This window comes from Tamandua tetradactyla, chromosome 7 (assembly GCF_023851605.1).
Source record: "Tamandua tetradactyla isolate mTamTet1 chromosome 7, mTamTet1.pri, whole genome shotgun sequence".
NCBI lineage: Eukaryota > Metazoa > Chordata > Mammalia > Pilosa > Myrmecophagidae > Tamandua > Tamandua tetradactyla.
The window spans coordinates 164,454,999-164,465,713 of record NC_135333.1 but is presented as its reverse complement, the minus strand read 5'-3'; the positions used below and the strand labels follow the sequence as shown (position 1 = coordinate 164,465,713).

Here is a 10,715-nt window from a genome sequence, read left to right as displayed (position 1 = left end):
TACAGCTATTACAAAGAAAGGAAGAATAGGGAAAATATGGGCAAAAATACTCTCGATATGTTTTGTGTTATAATATTTGATAGTATTAGTATGGTTGTTCTATGACTGTTGTGGTATAAAGTAAATGAGCAGTTATAGGATATTCTAATTCCATCATTACTTGTATTCTTAAGAACCAGGATTCTCATGTGGTGGGAAGAAGATAAAGATGAAATACAGAAGAGGTTAAGTAAAACAAACATGATTTGAAATGGAAGTCAGCATGGACTTATGAGATATTTCAAATATATGTGTATGTATGTTTATATGTGTGTGTGTATGTCACAGAGAAATGGCTGATTTCCTCTGTGACAGGAAATGTAGAAGATAAGCCGGGAACATTCTGTCATACCTAATAGCAAGGAAAGTATCAAAGACTTCTAGGAACACGGTGAAAAAGAACTGACTCAAAGAGGCTCCCACTGGCTAAAGATGGGACAATTTGAGCTTTCAGAAAAGATAGTTATGAAATTTGTCAAATATGTTTAGATCTGTGAATTCATATAGATATTAAAAAATAATTGCTGAATTTCAGAGGCTGAAAGGGAACCAGTTCATTACCTTGAAAATGGTAAACAAAGGAACAGAATCAAGTATTTATCCTGTCTTTTCTGTATAGACTGGGTAACCATTAGAGGAAGTATCTTTTTATAAAAGTATTCCAACTTATGAACGAAGAAAATATCTCTATTTTGTGATCCTTAACTAGTTAATGGATTGAGATGGTATTCATAAACAGCTGCTAACATCACCAAAATAGAGACAACCAGGCATGCTATTATGTCTCTCGATAAAAGAACACAGCACACCTATGCTCTTGCCAAAGGAATTAAGCCTGAAGCTACTCAAGCACAAGCTGCCATTTTACGGGGAACATAGAGGACAGAGGAACATATATGAAAGTGCACCATGCGTGCACGATCAGAAAAATCCATACCATGGGGAATTTGAGAGGACAAATGTCCCAGCTTCGTCAACAGATAAATTACAGGAAAAAAGAAATGGAGGGGGGGGTAGTTCAGTGGCTAGAATGTTTGCCTTCCATATGGGAGACCCAGGTTCAATTCCCAGACCATGCACACATACACCCCCGCCAAAAGAAATGGAGGGGGAACCTATAGATTAAAAGAGACTTAAACAACCTATGAAACTATTCTTAAATGAGTAAGACTATCGCGTGTAGAAATGCATACTTGAGTGATGGAAATGTAAGGAAATTTTTGTATATTTGAAAGGAAATGACTACAATAAAAGTCAGGATAATGGCTATTTTTGTGAGGAGGAAAGGGGCTGAGATCGAAATAGCACACAAGAGGGACTTTTGGGCTCTCTGGTCAAATTTTATTTATTGACTGGTGGTTCCAAGGGTGTTGTCTTAAGGAACGCATTAAGTTATATATTTTTGGTGTGTGTCTTTATTTCTGTGTTCTATTTAAAAATAAAAAGAAATAGGTTTAAACAAGATACTGAGAAAGTATAAGCCCTCCTTCTTAATTCTCTACTCAAACTGCAGAGATGAATACTGTTAAGATTTTGGTGTTTATCTTTCCAGGCTTTTTTGTTTGTTTGTTTGTTTGTTCATTTTACATGGGCAGGCACAGGGAATCAAACCCGGGTCCTCTGGCATGGCAGGTGAGCATTCTTGCCTGCTGAGCCACCGTGGCCCGCCCTTTCCAGGCTTTTTAATGCATATATAAGTATATATGATATATGTTTTACCTAAATGAGATTATAGCACATGCAATTTTGCAATCAGCCTTTTCACTCAGCAATATATCATGGACATCTTTCCATGTCAAATCACACAGAGCAGCTTTATTCTTTTATGATAACAAGTAATTATTTTTAAATAAAAATATCTGTCCCTTACCAAAAATTCAGTCAACACAGAAAAGTACAAAGAAGAAATACAAAACATTCTTCAAAAATTCTGTCAACTGGAAATAATCAGTGTTAAGACTTCAAGAAGTCTCTATTTATATATAAATTCAGAAGATTGGAGACAAAACATTCTTCAGAATTCTGTCAACTGGAAATAATCAGTGTTAAGACTTGAAGAAGTCTCTATTTATATATAAAGTCAGAAGCCTGGCGAGTGAAGGAAAGAGAGAGAGGGAGAAAGGGAGAGAAATAATGTTATGAAAATAGCTTGCTTTAAATATAAAGTATTGAATTTAATTTTGCTTTGCTTTATTTTTTACAGAAGAAAAAAACTAAAACTTTAAAAAATTAAAAAGTTTCTTATAATATATTTTTTTCACTATGGAAGATACTGTTTTCTAAGATACCTCTAAGGCTAAGGGAAAAAAATAGGAGATCATTGCAAGGTTGAAGTTATAATGTTTCTTTTGATTTATGTTTCAAATTTAATTGTCCTCAATTAGGTCTCTACAGAGGAGAAATGAGTTAATTAGCAGCCATATTTCTTCCTACTCCTCTTATTCCACTTCTTGATTTTTAAAACCTATTATATTTACTTTGTCAAGATTTGTAACATCCATTTTGTACCACAGCTAGGATGCCACCAGCCGTCTGTACTTAAATAGTTTACATGCCTATCGGTACTTTTACTCCTACCTTAGTGTCTTCCATTCCTGAATTGTTTTTTTTTTTTTTTTTTTTTATTCATCTCCTGGTCCTTGCTAGCTGAATTTTTACAGAAGGACCCATGGATGTTATGTTCCTTGTGCTCTTTCATGCTTAAGAATATCTGCCTGTGGTTAGGTGTAGTATTCTTAGGTCATAGTTTTTTCCTTCAAGCCCTGTAGGCATTGCTTCCCTGTCCTCTGGTACTGAGTGTTTGGAAATGTTTGTATCCAGCCTGATTCCATATCTACCCACCACCATTCTCATGAATGGTTGCCTTTAGGCCTGGTTGTCTAAATAATTATTTTCCCTTGAAGATTAATTGCTTACCCAGGCTATGTTTTGATGCTTGTTCAAAGCAGGTTTTTTTCTGGCATACAGTGCAAATTTTCCTCTGCAGTTTCAATCTTCTTCATTTTAGGCAAAATGTTCCTGTATTGTTTTTCTAAGTGCATATTTTGTTTCATTTATTTGAGTCTCTACACCAATTAGGGACACCAATTATCCTTGTGTTTGATTGTCTCTTGGTTCTTTTATCATCTTATTATTATTTTCTGCTTAATTGTTCTGTTCCTTCTGTGTTTTCCCTTTATTTGCCATGATTATCACAAGCCTTTTATCCATGCCATTAATTCAATTTTCAATCATGTCTCTCCTGTTATTAGGCATTTCTAATTTATGTATTATATCTCTAATGGCATAGTTTCAGTTCTTGATTCAGTTCCTTAGCACTCAAATCTCCTTTTTTACTCTCTGTCTGTCATTTTATCATCTTGATTTTAAGGTCTTATGTTCTTGGGGTCATATTCTTATTGAAGTTGTTATAGTGTAAAGTGTTCCTTGGAAATTTCCTGTTTCTTGGGGTTATGTCTCCTTCCAGGCTGGTTTCTTCACAGTTCACATGTTATCTGCCTGCCTCCCCATCCAACTTTTTTTTTTTTTTACTGTACCACATTTACATGGTCATCAGGTAATTTCTTCTCATCTCAATCCTGTGTAATAGGGACAGCGCCGACCTTCTTGCAGCTGCACTATAGTGTGGATGGGCGAAGTCTCCCTGGTCCCTTCCCACATTACCTGGGACCAGTTTCTTGTCTCTTCGCAAGGTACAAGTTTTGCTTCTTACATTAGGTATTAAGTAAAGGAGAATCAGTAATCTGCTCTCTTGACCCTGAAATCTTAGGTTGATCTTTCCAAAATGCAAATTTTTATCTGTCGCACTTTGCTTAAACTCTCAGGAGTTTCTTGTAACTTTAGGGAAAAATGCCTAAATTCTGACCTTACATCCAAGATCCTTCACTATTTGGCTGGCCTATCTCCCTTGCCTCGATTAGGGAGGGAGATTTTCATTCTCTACCTCTTTTGTTAATTGACCACAGGAAGATTTTTTTTTTTTTTGCAGAGTTTTTATGCTTTTATTTAACCCAATGAAACTTGCAAATGAGTTGTCTATTCATTTTCTTCACTGCACAGCTGGACGTTGGGACTGGTGACTCGAATAGTTAGCTGGGTTGCTATTGCATGATGGCTTTGTGGCTCTTAGAAGAAACATTGTGAGCAATCTCAGCACAGTAAGATATGTTGCACGTCAACAGCATTTTCAGTGCTTTGACATTGTAGAGTAGGAACTTTCAGAAGCCACTGGACAGCATGCGTTTCATTGGTTGCTTCCGTAACTGATGTTGGGCATCAAGAGCTGGTCCTGGAAAATGTGCCTCCTCTAACTCAATGTGGGGTTGTTTACTGAAGCTCTTTAAGAGGAAACCATTTTGGGAAGAACTTCAAAGCCAGAAGAGCCCCCAAAGCCAGAGACTTTTGGAGATGCATAAAGAAAACATACCCAGGGAAGAAGTTTGAAAAGCCTGGAAAGAAAGCTAGCAGGTGTCACCATGTGACTTTCCCACTGAGAGAGAAAGCCTGAACATCATCAGCCTTCTAGAGCCAAGTTATCTTTCCCAAGATGCCTTAGTTTGGACATTTTTATAACCTTCCCTTAATTTGTACATTTCCACTGTGTTAGAACTGTAAATTTGAAGCAATAAATTCCTTTCTTAAAAAAAAAAAAAAAAGAGCTGGTCCTGGAATCTTCTCTGATATCAATGCCCTTGGGTTTCTATTCGTTATACTTCATTTTTTTTAACTTTTTAATTTTTATTATTTTTAAAATTCAAATTTTATTGAGATATATTATATATTCATATACCATATAATCATCCAAATTGTACAATCAGTGTTTCATAGCATCATCATATAGCTGTGCATTTATCATCACAATAGATTTTTGAACATTTTCATTAATCCAAAAAAATTAAAAAGTACAAATAGAAGTGACAATGTGGGCGGGCCACAGTGGCTCCGTGGCAGAGTTCTTGCCTGCCATGCTGGAGACCCAAGTTTGATTCCTGATGCCTGTCCACACACACAAAAAAGTGAAATAGAATACCCAAAACATCCCATACCCCCTCCACCCTATTATTTATTTATTTTTGTCTTTTTTTTTTCTTGCTCATCTACCCATACTCTGGACAAAGGGAGTGCCAGTCACAAGGCTTTCACAATTGTGTCCCATGTTGTCAGGGAGATTTATACCTGGAAGTCACGTCCCATGTAGTGGGGAGGGCAGTGACTTCACCTACAGAGTTGGCTTAGAGAGAGAGGCCACATCTGAGCAACAAAAGAGGCTCTCAAGGGGTGACTCTTAGGCATAAGTTTAAGCAGGCTTAGCTTCTCCTTTGCAGGAATAAATTTCATAAGGGCAAGCCCCAAAAGTGAGGGCCTGGCCAATGATATTGGCAATCCCCAACGATTTCTATTGCAAGAATATCAGGAATTCCCCATGTGGGGAAGTTTAATATTTTCACCTTTTTCCCCAGTCCTTCAAGGGGATTTTGCAAATATTTTTTAATCTTCTGCCCAGATTATTCTGCGATATATCGGGGTATCACACTTACCTGTACAAACCAACACAATTTCACTCCCTATTAAAGGTTCCATGCAATTATGATGTTCAAATAAGCTGCCTATACAAGTTAAATTAGATAGCATACTACTGAAAATATAAATTTTGCACCAAATAAGCATCTCTTTCTTTGGTCTCACACAGAAGTTGAAGTTTTAAAACACAGTCAATATCATTCTTTACCCTTTAGTCTGATTTAGCTTAGCCCTACCCGCATTGGCTTCATTCACGTCTCTAATCGAAGTCTCATCACTTTTTCAGTGTTTTTAACAGTTCCTGTATGAGGTAATGTGGACCTTCATAGCTGTAGAACCCCAGTTCTGAGTCTCAGGTGTCACACAAATACCCAAAGTTCCAGGGAACAACTAGACTACACAAAGAGCTCAGTATCTCAGAATTTAGAAAGAACAGTTACAGTTGCAGAATGAATGTGAAGGCTATAAGAGCTTCTCATCTAGGAACCTTTACAACAAGCCTTCCCCTGATAACCTATGTTCTCGAATTCAATTCTCAGACTTTGCACATTACAGTTAGTCTGTAATAGTGAGGCATTATAATACCTGTTTTTTCATTTCTGGCTTATTTCATTCAACATACTGTCCTCAAGGTTCATTCACCTAGTTGCATGCTCATGACTTCATTCCTTCTAGCAGCCACTCAATAGTCCATTGTATACATGTACCTCAGTCCCCCCTCCATTCCTCAGTCAATGTACCCTTAGGCCATCTGTCCAATGCAAAAAGGCAAATTGCGAAAGCTGCCACCATAAACATAAAGGTGTGCAAATGTCCATTTGTGTCCCCACTCTCAGTTCCTCCAGATATACACCCAAATACAGGGTTGCAGGATCATATGGCAACCGCACTCCCAGCCTGCTGTGCATCCACCACACTGGCCTCCGGAAGGGCCGCACCTCTCTACTTCCCTCTGGACAGTGAATAGATACATCTCTCTCCACATTTCCTCCAGCACTTGCATCTCTCTGCTCATTGTTAAATAGTTTTATTCACACATCGTACACTGCAATCTAAATTAAAAAATCAGCCGTCCCCGGTATAATTACACAGCCATGTCTTTACCACCACAATCTATATAAGGCTATTTGCATTACTCCCACAAAGAATCCCATACCCCTCCCTCATATCTCCCACTTATTGACATTTAACTTCAGCATATTGACTTTGTTACATTCAGTGGAAACATATTACAATGTTAGTATCAATTATAGACCCTAGTATACACTGATTATATTTTTTCCTGTATGCCATCCCATTTGCAACACCTTACAATGTTGACATTCACTTGTTTTCCCTCATGGGAAAACGTTCTTGTATTTCTACTTTGAATCGTCATCATTTCGTCATTGTCTACTCCAGACATCCCTAAATTATATGGTCTCAGTCTTTATCCGTATCTTTCCTTCTGGTGTCATATATGCCCCCAGGCCTCCTTCCTCAACCATATCACATGCAGCTTTGTTCAGTGTATTTACATTATTGTGCTACCTTCAGATAATATTGTGCTATCCTTTTCTGGATCTTTACAATCAGTCCTATTGAACATTCTGTATTCCTTCAGCACAAAATGCCCAATCTCTACCTTCCTTCTATTGCCTGATAACTTCTCAGGAGTTTTCTCAACTTTAAGTCTCAAAGTTTGCTCATTAATGTTAGTTCATAGTAGTGAGACCAAACAGTATTTGTCCTTTTGTTTTTGGCTAATTTCACTCAGCATAATGCCCTCAAGGTTCATCTACATTGTTACATGTTTCATGACTTTATTTTGTCTTACAGCTGCATAATATTCCATTGTATGTAAATACCACAGTGTGTTTAGCCACTTGCCTATTGATTAACATTTGGACTGTTTCCATCTCTTGGCAATTATATTAGTTAGGGTTCTCTAGAGAAACAGAATCAACAGAGAACACTCACAAATATAAAATTTATAAAGGTGTCTCAGATGATCGCAGGAATGCAGAGTCCAAAATCCGCAGGGCAAGCTGTGAAGCTGACGACTCCAACGGAGGGTCTGGACGAACTCCACAGGAGAGGCTCACCAGCCAAAGCAGGAATGGAACCTGTTTCCTCTGAATCCTCCTTAAAAGGCTTCCGGTGATTAGATCAAGCATCACTCATTGCAGAAGACACTCCCCTTTGGCTGATTACAAATGGAATCAGCTGTGGATGCAGCTGACATGATCATGATCTAATTCTATGAAATGTCCTCATTGCAACAGACAGGCCAGCAGTTGCCCAACCAGACAAACAGGTACCACCACTTGGCCAAGTTGACATATGTCCCTGACCATGACAGCAGTCATGAATAATGCCATTATAAACACTGGTGTGCAAATGTCGATCTGTGTCCTTACCTTCATATACTCCAAATAATATACCTAATAATGGGATTGCTGGATCAAATGACAATTCTAAACTTATGTTTCTGAGGAACTGCCAAACTGCCTTCCACAGCAGTTTCACCATTCCACATTCCCATCAACAGTGAATGGTGTGCCTCTTTCTCCACATCCTCTCCAGCACTTGTCTTTTTTTTTGGTAATGGCCATTTTAGTAGAAATTACACTTAATTTTTACATATTGGTCTGACTGGTGCCAGATGAACTTCTTGGTCTTCTTTTTGATGAACTTGTGCTTTAAAAGTGGTCTGAGGGATGTAATGATGCCACAGAGGGATTCTGGCTTTGCCAGTGGAGGTAAAAACTGTTTCTCCCCTTCTGTTTCTGTGACCTCCAACTTAGTCCTGGCCTTATCACATTGTCACCACTGACTTGTGGGACTGAGGTCAGCCTCCTAAGTGGCCTACCTGCCTCTGGGCTCTGCTGGCTCTGGACCATTTAACTTATCACCTTTACATTATCTTCCCACAAATCTTTCCTTATGTCAAGTCCTGTCCCTGCATGCTAACTCAGAAGAGAACTTCAAAAGAGTGGGAATAACTCAAGTGACAACAGAAGGTGAAGGTTAGATGATAACACTCAGGTGTACACACTAGGAGCCAATAAAGGTAATTATGGAGTCATGTAAAAACAAAGAAAACTGTTTGTTAAAGGAAAATAGCAGATTACAATGTGTTTTGAACATCATTCAATCACTAAGCACTTATGGAGCATGAGTTCTCTCTTGGGCCCTAGAGATAAAGCAATTATTAACAGGCCTTTCTTTAAAGGAGCTCACAGTCCAGCAGGAAAGAGAGCCATGTATATAGACTGCAAATAGACATGCATTTGAACAAAGACTAGGAAGGGGTATGGAAATATGTAAATAGTACTAGGGGGTAGGAGTATGGGTGAATTTGTCTTTTTACCTATCCATTTGGGGATGAACCTCAGTACAGAACATCAGAAAAGAAAGCAGAGCCAAATTTCTCTGGCAAAGACTACATCCAGCTCTGGGTAAGCTCTTTTTTCACCCCATCCTGCATTATCAGGTCTCTCACAGACACAAATCAATGGGATGCCCAGCCCCCAAATTGCCAAACTGCGGCTCAGAGGAGCCCATCAGGCACTGACAAGGGCAACGGGAAAATAAATGGTATGGCAACCACGCAGTCCTTTTACAGCAAAATAAACCACCCATTTGGAGGAAATACATAATTGTGCCCTGGGGAGGTCCTCAGTCCCTCAGACTCACTCCCGGCCATGTGCCTCAGGATTACCTAAGAGTTCTGGACCCCTTACTGGTTGTTGCACATTCTGCAATATTCTTTACTCTTCTAATTCAAATCTTGCACTTCTTTCAGGTTAAGGACTCATCTTCTTCAAGAACCCTTTCTTAACCAACTGTATTCCATTCTAGTATTCTCACTGCTTTCAAGAAGTTCCAGAGAGAGAGAGAGAGAGAGATGGTCTGTGATACATTAGGATACATCTGTTGATTTATCTCTTGGATTGGGGAATCAGATAGATCTCGGCTTTTAGCCCAGATTCTATTCTAAGATTCTTTCTGCCTGTGCCACTCACTGGCTGTGCAACCTTTGGCAAATTGTTAAACTCGTTAAGTTTTAGTTTCCTAACCTATCATGTAGCGATAATAACAATGATCTCGCAGGGTTTTGTAAGGATTAAACAGATTACTGCATGTAAAATGGATTGTCACAGTGCCTGGCCATATAAATGCTTAATACATATAGTTGTGATCATTAGGTTGCTTTGAAATTATTCTGTCTCCACCATTTATGGCTTGATTCAATCAATAATGTATGTCCCCATAGGAGATATTTAACACATGCTTTCTGAAGGGCTCCAATCTAAAACATGTCAAGGTAAAACAGTATTTCATTTACTAATGCATTTCTAAATGGAAGATGACAGACTGGTAAGAAATTATGGATTTGGTAACATTCTGTATCTATAACTTTCAGGCCAAATTATTCATTTCTTTTTTAAGAGTTCCAGTGAAATTGTTAACTGGTTAATTTTTGCTCAGTTTTATATTAAATTCCTATCTACATTAATAATGAATAAGAGAAGTTAGGTTTTTATTCTTTGCCTGCTGACGTCCCTGATGCTGGTACATTTCCTCTGAGTTGGTTTGAAGATCAAGAGGGCTGAATATGTCCATTATTTGTGTCTGATAATGATGTTGTTATACAATTAAGAAAAAAATAGAGAAACAATGTTTCTAGATGGTTTTCAAGTAAACAAATGTCTAAGTTTAGAAGGCTAATGGAGCTGTGATAATAAGAAATAAGCAGAGAGCCAAGCCTGTCATTAAAACGCTTTGAAGATTCCTTCAACATATGAAAGAAACAAAGACCATCCCACCTACCCACCACCTCCCCCCTAAAAAGGGGGAAAAAATCTCAATCTAGTTTCACTTTTTAAAGTCTTGGTTTCTGAAAGGAGTTTAAAAATTATTCAAGCTAACTAATGCTGGTAGGTCACTCTAACAATGACTTCAGGGATCTAATTCAAGTCTTGGAAGAAATTAACATTAATTGGATTAGTATTGCATTCTGAAACTAAAGAACTTTAATTAGGAGGAGGAAGAGATGGTGGTGTAGAAAGCAGCATAAACAGCATTAAAAGAAGGGGGCTGTGGTAAGATATTATACGAACAAATGGAAACTGACATTGTGCCTCTGGGCACCATTCACCTGACCCTTTATA

General features: G+C 38.1%; 1 pseudogene; it reads right to left on the bottom strand.

Moving 5' to 3' along the window:
• Positions 1-4,074: 4,074 nt before the first annotated feature.
• LOC143690728 (large ribosomal subunit protein eL32 pseudogene) lies at positions 4,075-8,441 on the bottom strand (annotated as a pseudogene).
• Positions 8,442-10,715: the final 2,274 nt, after the last annotated feature.